Source organism: Cryptomeria japonica, chromosome 9, assembly GCF_030272615.1.
Source record: "Cryptomeria japonica chromosome 9, Sugi_1.0, whole genome shotgun sequence".
NCBI classification, from domain to species: Eukaryota; Viridiplantae; Streptophyta; class Pinopsida; order Cupressales; family Cupressaceae; genus Cryptomeria; species Cryptomeria japonica.
This window is the reverse complement of record NC_081413.1, coordinates 696457038-696479733: the sequence shown is the minus strand read 5'-3', so window position 1 is coordinate 696479733 and position 22696 is coordinate 696457038.

The window sequence follows — 22696 nt, the reverse complement described above, 5'->3', positions numbered from 1 at the left end:
TTTGGATGTCTACATTTCCTTCACTTGCTCTCTGTCGTCGGAAAGTGAAGAACAAATTTGTTCACTTTTGATTTCAATGAAAAGTTATTTCTGTGGATGAAAAAGCTTCCATAAAAAAAGTTCGCTTGTGTTTTGGGTTAAGAATTCAGAACAAATGCTTTGATGATTTCAAGGTGGTCTTTCTCTCTAGATTTTAAATAATTAACTCTCGTAAACTACTCTCGTCTAATCATTATAATTAGGCAATCTAAATCTAGGGTTGTGGAAGATGATCAATTCATCTTACACGCTCCAAAATCTAAACAATAAACATTTAACTACCATGTTGTATTCCATGAGTCCTTGGATGCATAAGGCTACAATGAATAAAGGTACATTGCATAAAGAATAAACATGCAATACATGCAATAGTACCTAAAGAAGATCAAGAAATAGCCCAAACATAGTAAAAAAATAAATATTTATAGACTCAAGGTGGCTTTGTGAAATTAAGGAGTTGGGAATAGATAAATTTAGAGATATTTGTGAACTTAAATGAAGGAGATAGGTGTAATTAGCTTTCAAATCAGTGATGATATATGGATGTTCAAGATGTATAAAAACTAATGTCATAACATAAAAAATCATGTCATTGATGTGTTAACTATTTTGGAATTATAATGGACTCATACTCCTCTTTGGGTCAATTTTGTATAATGGAAAACTAACCACTAAGGTGCAAATTTGATTAGGTGACTTGTAAACTTTTGCAACATTATTATCTATGATCTTTGTCTATGATGATGTGTAAGGACTAGTGCTCTCTAAAAATACCTTAGGGAAGGTGTTGGGTTGCAAGGGTTAAGTTCTCCTTAATCAACTTATTGATAGACTAGCTTTACCCCATGACAAAAAGTTATTATGACTTTCCCAATCTTTGTAAAATTTCCAAAAATAGAAAAAAATAGTGCTTAAGGGGCTAACCCCTAGGTGCCCATGTGACCACAATTGACACTAAGGCAAGAAAGAGCCCCACCAACCCATTGCTATTGGAGCAACGAGTGGGTGGTGGGGTGGTAGCTAGATGGTGTTTGAGCCAATGAACCAAGAGCAAATAAACAAATGGCAACTAAAAAATTAAACCAAAATTTTAATTTAATAAAATAAACAATTTTGTACCCTTGTGATGCTAACCATATGCCAAAAGTATAAGGCAAGGTCTAGACCAAGTATGAAGGGATATATGACATAGAAGATAGGAATATGCTAATGCTACAAAGAATATTCACAATTTTTTGTCAACTTGATTATGCTTGTGTATAGGATAGATGATGCCAATGGTACAACTAGATATGAATTCGTATGGAAAATGTTGACTATGCTAAAAAACCTATGATGCCTCAAGATGATAGTGTCAGATTTCAACAATTTGCAGACAATCTTAAGGTTTCTGGGCCTTTGGCATGTGATGGTAGGGAGTGTTTTGGCCCAAAGTGCTTTAAAAACTCAATTACCTCCTAGATTTAGCAACCTTCGCCAAACTTGAAACCCTTGTAGATGTGGCCCAATATATCGGATTTTAATGAAACCAAAGTCAAAACTAACTTTGTTCGATGCCTTGGATTCATCCATGAGGTCCTTGAAACCTCATAATACACCCAACAAATTATTCAAGCTAAAATGTGTCCCTCAAATTCGAGGATTCTGGAGCATTGGGTCTCTAATACCATATAGGATTTTATTGTGAACTCCACACACCCCAAGTTCACATACAAAATAAAAATAACCTTGGAATAGTGAAAAAATGACAAGAATAACTTGTTTGATTATTAATGCTTGTATGATTAATTGAATATGCATATGAGGCCTTGCTTATAAATGAAAGGTAGAGGGATATGGTTAGAAAATTGTGAGAAAAGTTAAGTGATAACTATTAAATGACCTAGGACACTAGAATTAAATAACAAAAGATAAGATAAGATCTTATGACAACTTGGTGAGAAACAAGGTGAAGAAAGCTTGCAATATGAACTTAAAGAACGTTTTTCAAATTGCAAACAAATAATACTAATGTAGATTATGTGATTGCACATTTGACTTAAAAACATAAATAAAAAATACCAAAGATAACACCAGATTTATGTGGAGACACCCTTTTGGGAAAGATAATTTGTCATGCAATAAATAATAATTATTTTATCTCTCATGTCCCCTAGAACACTTTCTAAGGAATGTGGAGACACGTGAAAATAACATAGGAATGCAAGGTTAATGTCACCTATCCAAACAAAACTTATAACATTCTAGAAAGATTCCATGGGACCTAAGTAAACTTAAGCATGTGAATAGGACCTACTAGTGAACTAGTTAGGTACAAGACCTTATTCACATTGACATGAAAAAGGTAAATTGGCCCTATGGGTACAATGTAGATACATATGATATGGGGAAGGTATCTGTGTTGGTATTTTGGATATGTTGATATGGTTTTGTCATTGATGTCAACACCTATTAACACTTATTAACTCTGGTCAGCCTACTGGCACTTGAAGAATTGGTAATGTTCACCGGCAAGCAAGTGACTTTATGCACAGTCACTGGTATCTAGTTCACCGATAGGATATAATGTTCATCGACACTTGGAATGACATGGAAAACACTTGGTTATGTTGAAGACATCGTTTGGACACTTTGTCTTGAATATTTGTTCATTGGTATATTCAAGTTTGTATATTTGCTGTTACCAGCAAATAGGTCCAGAATAAGCACCGACAGGCTTATCTATTCCAGATCAACACGACACGCTTTGGAGATGATTTATTAATGTTGTAAATGCATTAAGCCGACATTTTGAATCGGATATTGCATCGGTTACTAATTTACTTGTAAATTGTTCTTATTGTAATATCTTTTAGAGTCGACCTACTAAAATTGGTCTTAGGTTATGGTATATATGTAATATCTTATTTGTAAGATCTATATGCGATTGGAAAAAGGAATTGTAAGAAGGTATATGCGAGAATAAGCAAAGCTATACACACAGACATCTTTTGAAGGTGAAGCAAGGCTTTTGTGAAGGCATATCAGAACTACACCGGTACTGAATCCAACATATGAAGATGCTATTTTGAGCAGTACACCACTATTGGATTTAACCATCCAATTGTAGTCAGTGTGACTCCTATTTTGTGTTTGAGCAGTGAGCTCTAGGTGTTTGGTCTTTCTGCATGTGCAGACCCCATTTGTATACACATACTATATGCAGTAGTATCATCTGATTGTGGGTAAGGTTTCCCACCGTGGCTTTTCCCCTTACAGGGTTTCCACGTACAAACATTGGTGTTATGTGTTGTGGATGTTATTGTCTTTCTGTTTCATGCATTAATCTTTACCGATACTGCAATTAACTAATAAACTGTCTACCAACATAAAGTTTGGTTTATCGGTATTAAGCATTAAGTTTGGTTAAGTTGTTTTTGGTTTGAATTTATTAGACAACTGATTCCCCCCTCGGCTCTCAATTGTCTCTGGGACCTAACAATTGGTATCAGAGCATAGTCCTTTTTTTGCAGAAGTTTAACAACTTGAGGAGATTCAATGTCTACTAGCTATTTCAGGAAGGACAGTCTTAAACTTGATGGAACCAACTATGGCATATGGAAGATCAGGATGGAGACACCTCTGAATTGCATTGGAAAGGACATCTGGGAAGTTACAAAGAATGGCTATACTACTCCTACTCAAAAGCAGCGTAATCCACCTACCTTAGGAAAAGATGAAGAAAATGATTGCAAAGCAAGAGAAACACTTTTGAGCATATTATCAGATCAGCAAATCATGGGATTATCAGATGGATCTATTGCTAAAGCTATTTGGGACCATTTGGAAACATTGAATGAAGGAGATTCCACAATCAAAATTGCAAAACTTGAAAGCTTCCGAGTCAGGTATGAAAATCTGAAAATGGAAGAAGATGAAAGGATTTCTGCTTTTATGGAAAGAGTAAATGAAATTGTTTTGGGTATTAAATGTTGTGGAGAAACCTTGAGTGAATATGAAATTGTTTCAACAGTTTTAAGAGGATTGCCACCGACATACAAAATGAAAGTTATTGCTATAAATGAGTTAAGAACAATGCCTAATACATTAGTAACTAGAGATACATTGATTGGAAAACTTTCAGCTTTTGAAATTGAGGAATTTGGTCTTGTTGCTACTATAAAGATAGATTTATCTTTTAAGGCATCAACATCATCTACACATTTGACAAATCTGATTGGAAAGCCTTTTATGCAAGAGAACTTGAATAAAGCAAGAGAGAAAATGAAGAACTTGAAGAACTTGAAGCACTATTTGGAAGAAAAATGCCTAAAGGTCCAATTGGAAGTAAGTATGAACGTAAAACACCTTTTAAATATTTTAATTGTAATAAGATTGATCATATGGCTTCAAGATGCCCTGATAGACATGCAAGATTAAGAGAAGAAGCTAAAAGAACATACAAGCCTAACCCTGAATATCAGAGATACAAATTTAAGAAGAATAAAGACAAGTCTTGTTATCTTGCTGATGAAGGAGTCACTGATGATTCTGATGAGGATCTGACAGACAATGGATGGGTCTTTGTTGCTATAACAAAAGATCAACCGGCACCTACTGTTCAACTGGTAGAGCAAGCCCTAACAGCTAAAATTGAAATCAAGGATGAAGGGATCATTGATTCGGGATGTTCACATCAAATGACTGGTGATAAAAATAAATTCTTGACTTTTCAGGAATGTAATGGAGGTCTAGTAAGATTTGGAGATGATAAAACTTGTTTAATCAAAGGAAAAGGTACTATATCTCTTGATGGTAAGCATAATACTGGCAATGTTTACTATGTTGAAGGTTTAAAGCATAATCTTTTGAGTGTTGGTCAATTAGTTGAGAAGGGATTTCAGTTACAATTCAAGAATGGGAAATGCAAAATTATGAACAAAACTTGTTTGGAAATTGCAACTAGTAATCAAACTAGAGGTAACATCTTTCATTTGAATAACAATGAAAAGACATGCTTGATTACACATATTGATGAAAGTTGGCTATGACATAAGAGACTCTGTCATGAACATTTTGATTGCATTGTGAAAATCAGTACTACTAAGGCAGTTAGAGATTTATGTAAGATTGTTAAACCTCACAATTCGGTATGTAAGGAATGTCAATTTGGAAAACAAGTTAGAGCATATTTTAAAAGTGTTCCAGAAAAATCCAATAATGCTCTTGACTTAATTCATACTGATTTATGTGGTCCAGCTAGAACTAAAAGTTTACAAGGTGATAGATATTTCATGCTAATCATTAATGACTATTCTAGAATGTGTTGGGTTACTTTTCTTGGAGAAAAATCAAAAGCACTTGGGAAATTCAAACTATTCAAGGCAATGGTAGAAAATGAAACCGGCAAGAAAATCAAATGTCTGAGATCAAATCAAGGAGGTGAATTTACATCTAAGGAATTTAATACATTATGTGAAGTAAATGGAATCAGAAGACAGTTATCAGCACCCCGGACACCACAGCAGAATGGAGTTGTAGAAAGGAAAAACAAAACTATCTTGGATGCAGCTAGAAGTATGTTATCAAAAACAAATCTACCACATGTATATTGGAGAGAGGCAGTAAGTACAGTCGTCTATACATTCAACAAAGTTCACATCAAAGGTGAAACCGATAAGACCCCTCATGAACTATGGTTTGGTATTACTCCTACTCTTAAATATTTCAGAATATTTGGAAGTAAATGCTATATTAGAAGAGATGAGTATATTCGCAAATTTGATCCTAGAAGTGATGAAGGAATATTTCTTGGTTATTCTTCTAAGAGAAAGGCATATAGATGTTTTAACAAGAGACTGCAGAAAATTGTTGAGAGTACAAATGTGAAGATTGATGAACAGTTTAGAAGAACTTCAAGGTATATAGACTCTGAACTGGTAACACAAATACTGACTGTATATGGTGAAAATGGATAACAATAATAACAATATTGAAAGGCTAAATGAATTCAACCACAGAACCCTAGCCTAACAATCAACAAAGATCCACCATAACATATGAAGATTACCTAAGACAATGCAAATCAAATGAAATCACAAAGATTATACCATCACATGTCCGATAGGGTTTGGATCTCCATTCTTCCTATCTCCATTGATCTTGCTTGATATATTTGCTCTCAGATTTTATGTGCACAAGAGCTCAACAAAGAACGAAATGTGGTTGCAAGTAGGATCGTAGTATAGTCAAGTCCTTAAGATCAGTGATTAGCATGCATAGAATGATTAGGATGATTGATTAGAATGCATAGAACGATTAGGGTTTGATAACGAAGAAAGCATCTCCTTATATAGAAGACACTATATGAAATGGAGGGATAAGATTGAGAGGTGTAAAAGGAGGTCGGCTATGATTAGAGGGTAGGTAGAAGAAATAATAAAATAATGAAAGGGGTAGGTAGTGTATGAATTAAGAGATGAATGACATGTGTCATGGGTAGAAAAGGCTAATGAATTAATTAAATAAATAAAGATTTATTTAATTAATAGAAGAAGTAAGATAATTAAATAAATAAGATATTTATTTAATTTAGGAAAAGGATAATTTAAATAAATAAATATATTTATTTAAATGAGAAATAAGGCTAGAAGAGGATAAATGAATTAATTAAATAAATAAAGATTTATTTAATTAATAGAAGAATTAAGCTTAGGTAATTAAATAAATAAAATATTTATTTAATTAGACATGACAATTTTAGGTGTCTACATTTTGCCCCTCTTTGAGACAATGCGGCTTGTCGCGTTGTTTCAAAGAAGATAAGATGAACTGATACAGAGTTGCCCCAGAATGGGAATGATATGCCCCCTCGAGAGATTGGATGAAAATGTCTGAAAAGATTGCAGACAATCTCTCGATAAGAAAGAGAGGCTAGAATGGACGGACCGGATAAAGTGACAAAGTCACGGGATAATGAAGACTGACTCGGAAAATGAAGGCAAGGGCTAGGGTAGGCTATAAGATAGACCACGGGGGAAAATACATCCTCATTGTCATCTACACATCCATGAGAGAACATTGCAGAGCGAAAATAGAGCAGGAGCAGTCAGCAGCGATGGCTTTCACTCACAGATTCGACCGCATTCGCCTATTTCAGAGGCCAGCAGAGGCAGGAGAGCTTGTAAGTACCACAAAACCTCCTTGTACTTTGATGCATTTATTGTCATTAATGCATGTCGAATAGGGTAATAAATGCGCTTAGACTAGGGTCCAAAAAGTGTCAAAAAATGTCCAGGCGCGTCTGTGCAGAGCATAGGCACATCTGTGTCAGGAAGGCACGTCTGTGTTTTTCAGGCGTGTCTATGCAGTCTTTGAGCGTGTTTATGTCATGTAAGCATGTTTGCATTTGGAAAGTATGAATTTGCATCTTCTAGGTCAAATCGACAGTTCTGTGATGAACATATGCTGTCGATTGGATAAGCTGCTGAGAGGATACACTCAAGCAGGTCCTCTAGGAAGACTAGGATAGATCAAGGCACTTTGTGATGAACAGTGAGTACCAAGATAGAGTACTTTGTGATGAACAGGGAGTACTGAAATATGAGCAACACTTTGTGATGAACAGGGAGTGCGAATGTGAGTAACACTTTGTGATGAACAGGGAGTGTCACACATGTAGTACTTTGTGATGAACAGGGAGTACCACTAGGATAAATAGCAACACTTTGTGATGAACAGTGAGTGTCACTAGGGTAGATAGCCATATGCATTTAGATAGCGAGTAGCATTTTGTGATAAACAGTGAATGCCACTATAACTAACATGATTGAGTTGTTTGACTGCAGGAGTATTTGCCGATGCTAGAGTCACGGGAGAGATTCCCGTCGACGCAGAGGTTGCAACCTGAGTTGTCGCTCGAGGATAGAGCTGCCATCGAGGAGATGGGTTTGAGACATGTGCTGTACGTGCCTGAGTTTCGGGCAAATATGGGTTTGCTGACTGCGCTGGCTGAGAGATGGCACTCTGAGACGTGCACATTTCATTTGCTGATGGGTGAGATGACAGTCACCCTGGAGGATGTATATAGGATTATGCGGAAACCGATTGATGGGGAGCTGATTCCGTACGATCGAGACGGAGACAGGGATGCCCTTAGACGAGTGTTCTAGGATCCAAGACTGGAGATGAGGGTGGGACACGTGGCATGGGATACCATGACATGGATAGGATTAGCACTACCAATAGTGTTGGCAGGAGTGATCAGTGAGTTCCTCTGTATCAGTTTTGTACCATTTTGTATAATGATGTAGACACCTACGGGTGATTGTAGCCATATGATTTTGACATCATTGTATCATGACACTTTATATATATATATGAGATGATGCATCTTTGCGGCAGCTATATGCATGTGTACCTATGTGATGAGATGTTCTTATGTGATGCTTATGATATGGATGCAAATATGTATATGATGCAATGCAATATTTTTGTTCTTTTATGTTTTATATGTGTATGCATGATGCAAATGTGAATGTAAGTAATGCAGATGAATATGATAATGCAAATGTAAATTGTGCTAACAGGTGTTGTGTGCAGGATGTGATGCAGTTGTGATATCTATATGTATGTATGAAATGCTTATATGTGGTAATGTAGGTGCAGCTACATGAAATGCAAATGTTTTTGGTGTGTCATTATACTCAGTCATGTGATAGCAGGCTACGCGGACTCGAAAAGGATGATGGAAGTCAATCAAGAAAGGGGGGATGAAAGACAGAAGATATGAAAGTGAAAGAGCTTCTTGTGCGTTATCATCATTGAGCTTTATTATGGCAAAATAGGTTATGACAATCGAGGCATATGTTCGACCCAGAAAGTCATTGTACCTATTTGCATGGAGATAAGACAGTCACAAACAAGGAATGCCCTAGTCCTTGGACAAGTCATAGCATTACTAAGAGACAATCCACAGACAGAAAATACAAATAGGTGACGATACCCCATCCTCGCCTTTCTAGTCAAAGACATCCTGGAGATAGAAGCTCTAGTCAGAGACATCTCGGAAAAGCTAAAAGACATGTCACCAAAAAAGATGAAATCAAAAGAAACCAAGACTCGACACCAACATCCACTGTAGTCCTCAAGTTTAGTGTCTCTTGTCACTTGTATAAGTCTTATTTGATTGTGGTCACAATGTTTACTTTCACAGAAAGGATAGATAGCACTGAACCATAATGTTGTCTGAGTCTGTTGAAATATTTGATTTGTTGAAGCCCATTGTTGCTGCTATGTCTCATCTGAAACTGACTGAATCCATGAAACTGATACTTTATTGCGGAGAAGATGAAACTTTATTGCGAATCTGTGATGCAGATGTTGCTTTATTGCGGATTGTGCGCGAATAGACTGAAGAAAGCTGGAAGAAACTGTACTCCTCGAAACATGTGATGTTCTTAGTTCCACACCCATCACTAGACGTGGGATTTTGCCTTAGCCACAGATAGGATCTGATTTATTATGGATGGAAAGGGAGGCGAAAAGGGAGGTTTATCATAAATGGCTAACCAATCTTGGGTAGATCAATAACAAGCCATGATGGGAATGGGTAAGTTTATTATGAACGAATAGGTTGTGAGTGTGTGCAAAGTGAAATGATGAAGAGAATCCTGAAGGAGGGAGGAGCAATGTCTCTACACATGGCCTTGGTGACTCAGTTTTCACCATGGTACTTGCCCAGGGCGCCACCGAAGTGGTTTTCACCATTGGACGAAATTATTTCTCTTTACTTTTTTCAATTTTTCAATGGTTTTTGTGTCACAAGGCGCCTGTTTGCCAGGTTTTCACCAAGTAACAATTTTTTTGTTTTATAAATTTTTTTTGTATTTTTGAATTTTTTGATTTTTTTTTGTATTTTTGAAATTTTTGATTTTTTTGTATTTTTTTTGTATTTTTTGAATTAGGATATTCCGAAGAGCTATGTGTAGAACCTGCGAAGGTGCATGCTATTGATAGGATCCTCCAAAGGTTCACCTTCTGTAGTTGAAAGCTGATATGCCCCAGAGCCATATACTGCTGTAATAATGTAAGGACCAAGCCAGTTTGGTTCAAACTTGCCCTTCTTCTCTCTGTCTTGCTGATTCTTGGGGTTTTCTCTGAGAACTAAGTCACCTACCTCAAATGTGTGAGGCTTGATCTTATGATTGTAACTGCATTGTTCCTTGACTGAATGATGTGTAGCTTGAGTGACTATCTTCCTTGATAAAGGATCTGAGATAGAATTACTAGAGTGTGGACTACATAGGCCCACATATGCGTATCACCTAAAGAAGTTTGGACATCCCTGATAACAAAGTCCTTTGAGGAAGCTCCATTAAAGGTCCATGATGTATCGCCAGAAGGGAAAGGATGTGAGGAACAAGTGGATGAGTGATGAAGGCTTATGATTGTGAAAAGAAGTGAAAGTAGGATAGCATGATGGAGACTTAGGATCAACAAGTATGATTTTTGACTTAAAATTTTAGAAATTTTGCCCCCAGTTATTTTGGTATTAGGGGAGATCAACTCTTGTTCTTTTTCTTTCATAGGAGTTTTATCCTTGACTTTGATTTTTGCAGAGTCCAATAGCTTTTGATTTTGATTTAGATTGAAGGACTTTTCTTTAGTTTTGACTTTTCGATTTTTCTTTTCAAAGCTTGATTTTTCATCCCCAATGAGTAAGGGCTTTTGTAATTCTTGTTGATCCAAGTTTGGGAGCGGAGAGGAAATGGAATGAGTGGATGATATGGTAAAGCTATGTGAGTTCTCAAGAGGGCTAGTAATACGCTCAATAGATTCTTCGCTGGAACCACTCTTAGGACTATTGATATCAAGAGTTGCTTGCACCACTAGAGGAGATTTGCATTCAAACTTAGTAGCCACAACACTAGGTGGTTCACACCCAATTCCTTGATATTGCAAATTGTTTGTAGATTGTTCATGTTGACTGAATGTGTGAGGAGATAGTGGGAGTTGCTCAACATGAAATATATACTCACCACATCCCATGTCTTTAAACTTGAAATTTTCTTTGATCTCTGCTTGTTTTGATGTAAAAGCTTTCAAGGATTCTGGATCCACATATGCTGATGAAGGAATAGCTTCTCAATTGCTGGGAATGATGGTCTCAGTCTTTGATTTCAGGTTATTGCAGTATATGAATGGATTAGGATCACCGTTAACTGTTATTTCAACTCCATTGTGAGGAAACTTGATGCATCGATGATATGTAGATGGGACAGCCCTCATTTCATGAATCCATGGGCGTCCCAAGAGTATGTTGTATGTAAGATCTAAATCAAGGACTTGACAAACCACATCCTTTGTAACTGGCCCAACTCTGAGAGGTAAGGTGACTGTACCTTTGGATGAATGCTCTTCATCATCATATGCTTTGATGGTGATTTTGTTTGTAGAATTAACAACTTTATCGGAATATCCCAATTGTTTGATAGTGCTTAATGTACAAATGTTTAGACCAACTCCTCCATCTATCAGGACTCATTTTATTCGATGTTTGTGTATGAAGGCTTCAATATGTAATGGTGCATTATGTGGCTGACTTACAGAGGCGTCATCGGCTTCTGTGAATGTAAGGGAATGTGGAATGGAAAGGTATCCCACCATGGCTTGAAATTGGTCCACGTTCAGATCAGTAGGAACGGCGGTGTCTCTCAAGATTTTGTCAAGAATGGCTTTATGTGTGGGAGATATGCGTAATAGTTCAAGGATTGAAATGAGCACGGGTGTCTTCCCTAACTGTTCTACAAGGTCATACTTAGGTTTGGTTGATGAAGAGGCGGTGCTTTTAGCTAGAGCACCTTGCAAAGTTATTTTACCTCGGCGGGTTGTAACATGACATTCAGAGGTAGGTTCAAAAGAAGATCCAACACCTTTTAAGACAATCTTGGGTCTCTGGGTAGAATTCTCAGGGGTTTTGTCCTTGATGATAATGGTAGAGACATAATTGTCCATCAAGATGTGATTGATGGTTGAATCATAGTTGTATGATGCTTTGGTATAGTTGGTTTGATCCTCTGTGGCTTTAGCTTTTCCCTTGTCATGTTTTGGGAATGGTTCCTTTAACATCTCATGTTCTTGATTAGATGAGTGTCCCTCAATCTCAATGTCACCTCTATCAATGAGATCTTGTATGATGTTCTTCAATCGATGACAATTTCCTGTCTTATGACCCTTGCTCTTATGAAATTCACAATACACATCATCATTCCACCAATTTGGTTTAACCTTTGGTTCATATGGAGGAAAATATGGAACAGTGATTACCTTGTTTGCCACTAGCTTTTTGAAAACTGACTCAAGTGGTTCTCCCAATGGGGTGTACTTCCTTCGTGATCTGGAAGTTGTTTGAGTATTCACTTGATTGTTTGTAGAGCTTGATCCAAAAAAAATGAATTTGGGTCGCACTGTGTTGGCATCAACAACACCAACATTGACTGTGTTCTTGTTTTTATTCCAAAATCTTGGCTTTTCTTTTCCTTTAAAGTCATCTTTGTTTTCCTTGAATATTTTAATGACTCCTTGTTCAATTAGGACCTTTTCTGTCGCTAAGCCTTTTTCAATGACGTCCTTGAAGGTGGACAAACAAGCTTTCCTTAAGTCATAACCAATCTCTTTGTTAACATTTTGGGTGAACATTTCTACCATTTGTTTTTGTGGAATTTCACAAGAGCATCTACTGGCTAGATTTCTCCATCTTTGTAAAAATGATGCAAAAGATTCTCCCTCTTTTTGCTTAGTATTGCACAAAGTAATGACTGATATGTCTGTCTCTATGTTGTAGGAGAAATGTTGAATAAATGCCTCTCCTAAGTCACCCCATGACTTAATTCCAGGTGGAAGTTGGGAGAACCATTCCATAGCTTGATCACCTAAGCTTTGTGGGAATAATCTCATCAAATATGTCTCTTCTGCTGCTACCTCAATGAAAGCTGTGAAAAACTGTCTTATGTGCGCCTTAGGATCCCCTTTTCCTCTATACTTATCAAATTTAGGCGTCACAAAGTGTGTAGGAAATGGAGGCATTGGAATGCTCTTGTCAAATGGATAAGGACATATGTCTCTCATTGTGTATGTTGGCTTCGGTGTATTTATGTCCTCCATTTTCTTTTGTAAGTCCCTGATTTGTTGTTCCAAACTGCTCTTAGGTGGAGATCGACTTCTTGGACCATACCCCATGCTTGAGGCACCAATTGGAGGAGGAGCATGTTGCATATATGGATGATATTGATCATACACATGTTCATATGGAGGAGGTCTATATTGATGCGGCATATATGGAGCACTTGGTATAGATTCATGTTGAGGAACCCCATATCTATTTTGTGCATGTATACCATATTCTACAGGCATGTCATGTTCTATTGTGTTGCCCCCAAATTTGACACGGGGTTTCCTTGTGTCCAAATTTTGAGCATGCCTTGGAATATCCCATTGCTTTGGTGGTTGATCCTTAGCATTGATATGTGATTGAGCATATTTTTCTCCATAAGACTTCCATAATGGTTTGCGAAGGTGAGTATCATATGTTTGACCATGTGTATGTGGGACCTCTGGTTTTTGAAGCAAAGCTGATGGTGATTCAGGTACCATGTGTGGTCCTCTATTTCCTCCACTATTAGGTCTCCTTTGATCCATGTTGGAGTGAGTTTGTTGCAAAGGTCGGTTTCCATTATTTGAGACATGTCAAAATCATGAGGTATCTTGGCTCCACTTTGTGCCATCATGTGTAAAAAGTATTGTCTATCCCTCCTCATCATTTCCTCAACCAATTGATTGAAATGGGGATTCATAATGGATTCTTCTACATCTGCTGAATGTATTGAAAAGTTGTCCACATTGTCATTGTGTGTAGCATTGTTGTTTGTAGTGTCTGCGTTTTCCACATTTGGAATGTTTCTATAAACATCCATGTTAGGCAATGTAGTGTGCTCAGGATTGAAAAATAAATCGTTGTCATACTCATAAGAACTCATGTTTGCGGACTCTTGAGCCTCTTTAGTTTCTCTCCTAGATTTTTGAAGACGGGTTTCAACCATGAACTAGGTATTAACCAAGATGTGTGAGACTAGATGAAAAATGGAAAGAGTATGGAAGACCAAGAGTTGAATGGAATGTAAATGAGTCTGAAGTGTACTTGCAATGTCCAAAGTGTAAGACCAAATATGTATGTAGTAGAGTAGGTGTGACTTCCAAAGAGAGGATAGTTTCTCTTGATGAGGTAAGTTGACCTTGACTCTAAGTAAGACCAAATGAGACCCAAAGGTAAGAAACCTTGATGAGGGACCACTTAGAAAAGTGTTGTTGTATGTAGTGTGTTGACAAAGTATGATGAGGACAAGCAAGTGACCTTTTGACTCAAGTTTAGACAAGTATGAATGTAAAATGAGATGTGAAGCAATGATGGACTATGTGAGACCCAAAGACAGGTTGAATGCTAGATGAAACCTGAAGAAACAACCTAGGAAGCTCAAGAATTCTGAAACTGATTTCTTTTGTTTGCTGGACTGTGAAATTTTTCAATTCTAGACACAGACGCTTCTGTATACTTCACAGACGCGATTCCCAAACACATACATGTCTCTGTTCAACACAGACGCTGCTAGACACATAGACGCTATTATGCCCTTCACAGACGTGTTTAGATGACCCAGACGCGGTTAAAATAGACACAGACGCGTTTCTATAAACTTTGTGCAATTTTTCCAATATGTGAAGTCATTTTGTTGTGACCAAATCTGACTGTTTGACTGTTTGTCGTGACAAGAGGACACAATGTTGATGAGAACTCAATGTTTGCCAGTGTCTAGACTCAAAATGACTCTAAGAAAAGTGTGTTGTTTGATGTAAAATTGTTTTGCATACACTTGAAGACACAAAAGACACAATGTTTTGTTGTTTGGTCTTGATTGTTTGAATGTTTAACATAAGTCAAGCACAATTATTATGGCTGGCCAAGACAATAGTTGTTGATCCCACATAGGGTTTTACCCCCGAGGATACACTATTCAGAGCGGATACTTAGATGCTTGACCTCACTGGCTCCACCCTCGGCACTCACTTCTCGGGTCAACCAAGCATCAGTCCCCATGAAAACTCCCCATGGCGAACTTCGTATCTCTACTAAGAACCGTATGTGTGTGGGCCGCTACCAGAGGTCCAACCTCCTGCCCCAACAACTAGAAGGATTTGGGCTTCTAAAACAAAAAGGTGCTAGTAAGGGCATCCGCTCGTGTGGCCATACATGCGGCACTTTCAGCTCTGTAAATACAGAAGGCTCCCAGCCGATAGGGGTTACGCCCTACAAATGATCAAATAAATTTGATCAAACGGGTTTATGGGGAGACATAGTGTCAGTATGAACTAATCAGCACACATTATTCATAGTTTTCACCATGGATACATTTGATTATAGTGGTTCGGAAGAGGTGGGTTTTCCTCGCTACCACTTGGGTCGTTCTCTTCTCACTAGTAGTCCTAATGACCACACGGGAAGACAGGCCCTCTAAAGATTAAACAAAAAGAGCCTATTGCTCAAGACACAAAAGACAATGATTCAATTTTAGTGCACCAATGGAAGTGTTTGCTATTCTATGAAAACAAAGCACACAACAAAAATTCAAAACCCTAGCCAAGGACCTGCAACAAAAGTTGTTAGTAGTTTGGGTTGTTTGACATAATCACCCCTTCCTGCAAACACACAAGTTAGGTACATTTTAAAAACCCAAAAGACTTTGTGACATAGGGCCTTCAACAAAAGGTTTTGCTTCCAAGACAAGCTGCACCAATTTAGTTAGCTAGATCTGAAAGTGTTAGTCCAAAAATAAACCAGATCTGAAACCCTAAGTACAAAATCCGAAAATTGAATCAATGAAAACTTCAAAATTTCAAAACAGTAAATACACAGACGCTGTTACCCTCAACACAGACACGTCTGGATAACACAGACGCGGTTCTGTGATGCACAGATGCACCTAAAAATCACAGACGCTCCTTTCCGACACAGACGCAGGTAGAAATAACACAGACGCGTTTCTGAAACACAGACGCTCCTTTCTGAAACTTGCAAAATAAAATTTGTCGAAAACACAGACGCGATTCCAAATCCCGCAAATGCGCCAGAAAATCAAAGACGCGATCCGAAAGTTCACAGACGCGAAAAAAAAACTAAAATGCTATCGAAAAATGTCCGATCTGCAACTTCAAAAACGCAAAATCTGCAACAAGGAGGTTAGATGCAAAGGGACAAGAGTCCCACCGGGCGTGCCAAAATGTATATGGTGAAAATGGATAACAATAATAACAATATTGAAAGGCTAAATGAATTCAACCACAAAACCCTAGCCTAACAATCAACAAAGATCCACCATAACATATGAAGATTACCTAAGACAATGCAAATCAAATGAAATCACAAAGATTATACCATCACATGTCCAATAGGGTTTGGATCTCCATTCTTCCTATCTCCATTGATCTTGCTTGATATATTTGCTCTCAGATTTTATGTGCACAAGAGCTCAACAAAGACCGGAATGTGGTTGCAAGTAGGATCGTAGTATAGTCAAGTCCTTAAGATCAGTGATTAGCATGCATAGAATGATTAGGATGATTGATTAGAATGCATAGAACGATTAGGGTTTGATAATGAAGAAAGCATCTCCTTATATAGAAGACACTATATGAAATGGAGGGATAAGATTGAGAGGTGTAAAAGGAGGTCGGCTATGATTAGAGGGTAGGTAGAAGAAATAATAAAATAATGAAAGGGGTAGGTAGTGTATGAATTAAGAGATGAATGACATGTGTCATGGGTAGAAAAGGCTAATGAATTAATTAAATAAATAAAGATTTATTTAATTAATAGAAGAAGTAAGATAATTAAATAAATAAGATATTTATTTAATTTAGGAAAAGGATAATTTAAATAAATAAATGTATTTATTTAAATGAGAAATAAGGCTAGAAGAGGATAAATGAATGAATTAAATAAATAAAGATTTATTTAATTAATAGAAGAATTAAGCTTAGATAATTAAATAAATAAAATATTTATTTAATTAGACATGACAATTTTAGGTGTCTACACTGACAAATGAACCCACACTGGTACATAATGAAAATCCAGTTACATCAGTATCATCTGAAAATTCCACTATAACTGAGGAACAACAACAAACGAAGACACCCCGGTATGTAAAGTTGAACCATTCTGAAAAATCAGATAATTGAGAACAAGTATCAAGGAGTTATGACAAAAGGAAGACTGGCAAATGAAGAGGTATGTCTTATACCTCTTCATTTTCATGTCCTTACAACTAACTTTTTACATTGAGGGTGTTGATGCTTCCATCCTAGTATGTGATTGCATGCCTTATAATGTACCTAAGACAAATGAAGAGGTATGACTTTTGAATACACAAATTAGGGTTTGATTGAGCATCACAAACTCCAACACTCTTGAGTCCCTTTTAAATTGTTGGAAATGTGCCTCTAATTCACTTGACCCTTGTTCATACTGATCGGTTTAACTCTGGCCGATGAAATAGTGTGAAGGAAGTCTGTGAACTCTATCAGTATAACCTTTGTCGATGAATGCGACATATCGAAGTTCGGAGTAGCAGGTTTGAAGTCATCTCGATGACCCGACGAATTCATCTTTGGTCATCAGGAGTGCTATCGGCTATCGGATAGACTTGTTCAGTGCTATGCTGATACCCAATGAATCCTCCTTGGGTCATCGGAGTGCTATTGGCTATTGGGTAGACTTGTTTCGTGTTATGTCAATACCCAACAAAGTTGTTTTTTGGTCATCGGGGTAGCATCGGTTATTGAATGGATGAAAGGATAAAAGGTGTGTAGTTTAGATCCAAATCCAATGGTCATCGCTTTACCGCTATGGAAAGATGCATGTATGTTACTTCATGCAACTTAGCGACCCTGGTGGGGCCCGACAAAAGGAGCAACTCAGATAGTTTAATAGGTGAGAAAGTCCGAGATGATCGGACGACTGTCGCTATACCGCTATGGCAAGATGCATGAGATTTATCCTATACGACTTGGCGACCAAGGTGGGACCTGACAAAGGAAAGCTTCATTCCGAGTGGTTAGTAAGGTCGTGCTGAGGTGGCAGGGTAGGACCCCGAAGCAAATCAGAGGGTGCCATGTGGCAGAGCACAGAAAGAGACATCGATCTGATTGGATGATCAGGATAGATGATAGTTATCATCTTGCCGATGAACCAATGGAATTGCCTTTGGTGATCAGGTCTATCATCGGCCATCGGAGATGTAGTTTTGAAGTTACATCGATACCCGATGGAGTTGATTCGTTTGGACTAGTGTATTTGAATACGAACCGGTTCGATTCCTGGATGCATGTGGGATAGTTGTTTTCTCACAAATGCAGACCGACGCAGACAGTTAGATGTCTAACTGATTGGTGCAAATTGATAGTTGAACGGTCGACATGAAAATGTATATGAAGCCAAGAGGAAACTCGAACAAGGCTACTATTCTGATGATAAGCCATATACTGTGGTGTGTAGCTGAAGTGATCAGCGTGAACATATGTGTTGTGATAACAAACTTTATTGTAAAGATTCTTTGCTGAGAATAAAGTGCTCTTGTTGTTGGTGGTGGGTTTTTCCTGAAAAGGTTTCCCACATAAATTCATGGTGTTTATCTGTGTGTGTGTTTGAATTCTGACATTGTCTTTGTTTTGTATATGCTAATCTTACTATTTTGTAAAGTTTTAAAACACACTAGTCTTGTTTCCCCTGCAAATTGACATTAGGGAAGAGTTTTTCCGCACTGTGCTTTCCTTACAAGTGGTATCAGAGCCTGGCCAGTTGTGTTATCCTTGTGGGTAGGGTTGGTTTTTTTGTGTTAATTTGCTTCAGTGGGAGTCTGTTAGTGTGTCTACTTGTTTACAGATTAAGATGGCAAGCACTTCTGGAAGAATGGATATTGAGAAGTTCAATGGCTCCAATTTTGAGTTATGGAAACTTAAAATTGAGGACTTGCTGGTTGACCGAGATTTTTGGATTGCAGTGACTAGAAAGAAACCTTCAGGAATGAGGCAAGAAGATCGAGACTTAGCAGAGTGGAAAGCCAAAGGAATCATAAGACTAAGCCTTGCAGACTCAGTACTGTTGAATGTACATGAGGAGAAGAATGCAAATGATTTGTGGAAGAAGTTAGGAGACATCTATCAGGACAAAACCTTGGTGAATAAACTCTTCCTTAGGAAGAAGTTATATTCTCAAAAAATGGATGCAAGAACACCCTTGGCAGATCATTTGAATGCGTTTAACATGGTTCTCACTCAATTGACATTAGTTGGTGTAGCTATTCAAGAAGAAGAACACTACATGTTGCTGCTACTGTCATTGCCAGATTTCTTGGGAACATTTGGTGATGGCCATTGGCAGTACTACGACCCAGTTCAAGATGAATACTGTGGTCAATACTCTTTTGTTAGAAGAAATGAGAAAGAAGTCTTTTGAGACAAAAAAATTTGCACTATCTATTCGAGGCAGACCAAAGGACAAAGACAAAAAGAAGGAAAGAAGTCCAAGTCCAGGTCTCAAGAGAGGTCCAAGTCTCCTCGAAAGAAGTCTAAGGTGAAATGCTGGAACTGTGGACAAAAAGGTCATATTTGAAAGGACTGCAAAGAGAAGATGAAGAGAAAGAACTCTTCTGATAATGAATCTTCTCACAGTGATGCAAACGCCTTTGTAGCAGCTCTGGCAGTGCCTGCTTCTGACAATGTGTGGTTGATTGACTCAGGGGCATCTTTCCATATGACATCTCACAAGGAGTGGTTCTCAAAGTATGAACCGTATGCTGGTGGGAAGGTATACTTAGCAAGTGATTCAACACTGGAGATTTTTGGGAGAGGAAGAATTAAAATCCAATTTCCTGATGGGAGAATAAAGGGAATCAATGGAGTTCTGCACATACTAGGTTTGGCAAGAAACCTACTTTCTGTAAGCAAGATGAATGATGTTGGAGTCTAGGTAACATTTATGTTTGGTGGTTGTAAGATGTCTAGAGGGTCTATTAGATTGGCTAAGGGTGAACACATTGGTACATTGTATAGGTTAAATGTTGAACCTGTGTGTTGTAATATAGTCACTAAGAAACCTGATAAAACTACCAAGTTGACATATGATGTAAATTCTATGGAAGCTAAACTTCCTACAGAAAAGACAATTCTCTAGTATTATAGGCTTGGTCACATTGGTGAAAAAGGTTTGAAAACTTTAAAGAGTAAAAATTTGGTAGAAGGACTTATTGATTGTAACCTTGAGTTTCATTTATGTGAACATTACATATATGGAAAAAAAAACCGTGTTCAATTTTATTCAAGCCCTCATAAATCTTCTGACATTCTAGACTATGTGCATTCTGATGTGTTTGGTCTAGTGGATGTACCTTCTTTGTCTAAATCAAAGTACTATGTATCCTTTGTTGATGATTATTTGAGAAAGACATTTGTTTATTTTTTGAACAGTAAGTCAGAAGTGTTTAGTCGGTTTAAGGAATTTAAAAACTTGGTTGAAAACCAGATTGGAAGAAGAATAAAATGTTTAAGAACTGATAATGGTGGTGAGTATTGCAATATAGATTTTGACAAGTACTATGTAAACCATGGAATCAAAAGACATAGAACTATGACTTATACTCCACAAAAAAATGGAATTTTTGAAAGTTTGAATCGGTCTCTGATGGAGAAAGAAAGAAGCATGTTGAGTAATGCTAGACTGGAACAATTTTTTTGGGCAGAATCAGTTGCTACAACATGTTACCTATTGAATCAGTCACCTAAAACAACGTAGTAGACAAGACACCTATGGAAGCATGGTCTGGTAAGAAAACTTCTCTAAGACACATTCGTGTGTTTGGTTCAGAGGCATATGCACATGTGCCTGATGTTAAAAGATCTAAATTGGATAACAAAATAGTCAAATGTATTTTCATTGGATATAGAATTGGAGTTAAAGGATACAAGCTTTGGAATCTTGAGATTGGAAAGGTTGTGTACAACATTAGTGTTATCTTCCGAGAGCTGAAATCTATGTCTATAGATAAACCAACAGAGAAGGAAAAAGAGAAGGATGTGGTTGAATTTCCACTAGAAGAGGAAGTGAAAACTCCAGATGTACCTAAAGATGAGAATGAAGAGAGTTCAAGTAGCTCTGAAAGTTTAGAAGAAGAACAAAATGAAGCCTCACCACAAGTGTTAAGAAGATCCACACAAGAGAGGCGACAACCTGATAGGTTTACCCCCAAATAGGTATAATTTTTCAATGTTGAATTTAAATTGTGCCTATGCTTTACTTGTTGATACTGATGAGCCTAGGACTGCAAAAGGAGCCATTGATATGTTAGATTCAGATTCTTGGCTGGAAGCCATGAATGATGAAATGAAATCATTGGACAAGAATGGGACATGGAATCTGGTATCCTTGCCTAAAGGCAATAAGACAGTGGGATGTAAATGGGTTTTCAAAAGGAAGTATGGTCCAGATGGTAGCATTGACAAGTACAAGGCTATATTGGTTGCGAAGGGGTATTCTCAAAAGGAAGGTATTGACTATGGAGAAATATTATCTCCTGTAGCTAAGCTAACATCTATTAGATTTCTTTTGTCACTTGCAGTTGCATATGATTGGGAAGTCGAACAAATGGATGTGAAAACAACATTTCTTCATGGGACCTTGAAGAATAAATCAAAATGTCCCAGCTTGAGCATTTTGTGAAAAAGGGTAAAGAACATTTGGTATGTAAACTAAAGAAGTCTCTTTATGGTTTGAAATAGTCTCCCAGAATGTGGTATCAAAAATGTGATACGTTTGTGTTGTCTTTGGGATTTGTGAGATCGAAAGCCGATCATTGTGTGTACTACAAGGTTGAAGATGATAAGATACTTATTATTACTTTGTATGTTTATGACATGTTGTTCTTTGGAAATAACAAAGGTTTGATCTTAGACTTGAAGTCCCAATTATCCTTGAAGTTCGAAATAAAATATTTGGGGTCAACAAACTACATTCTGGGAATGGAGATCAAGAAGGACAAGTCTAAGAGAAAAATCTGGCTTAGCTAGAGAAAGTACATCACTAGTGTTCTTAATAAATTTTATATGTTTGACTCTAAACAACATGTTGTTCCTATTTTGCAGGGAACCAAACTGTTTGTGCATGACAGTCCAAAATCTCCAGAAGAGATAGATGACATGAACAGTACACCTTATGCAAGTGCTATTGGCAACTTGATGTATGCAATGGTTTGTACAAACATTGCCCAACCAGTGGGAGTATTAAGCAGATTTATGTCAAACCCAGGAAGACCGCATTGGGATGCTCTAAAGAGAGTTTTCAGATATCTGAAGGGTACTTCAAATTTTGCATTATGCTATCATGGTAATTTGAATGATTCAAAGAAAACTCTCAGCATTTGTGGATATGGAGATTCTGATTGGGCAGGAGACATTGACAACAGAAGATCCACCAGTGGATACGTTTTTGTTTTGAATGGTGGAGAAATAAGTTGGATGAGCAAGCAATAGTCTATAGTTGCTTTGTCCACTATAGAGGCAAAATACATGGCAG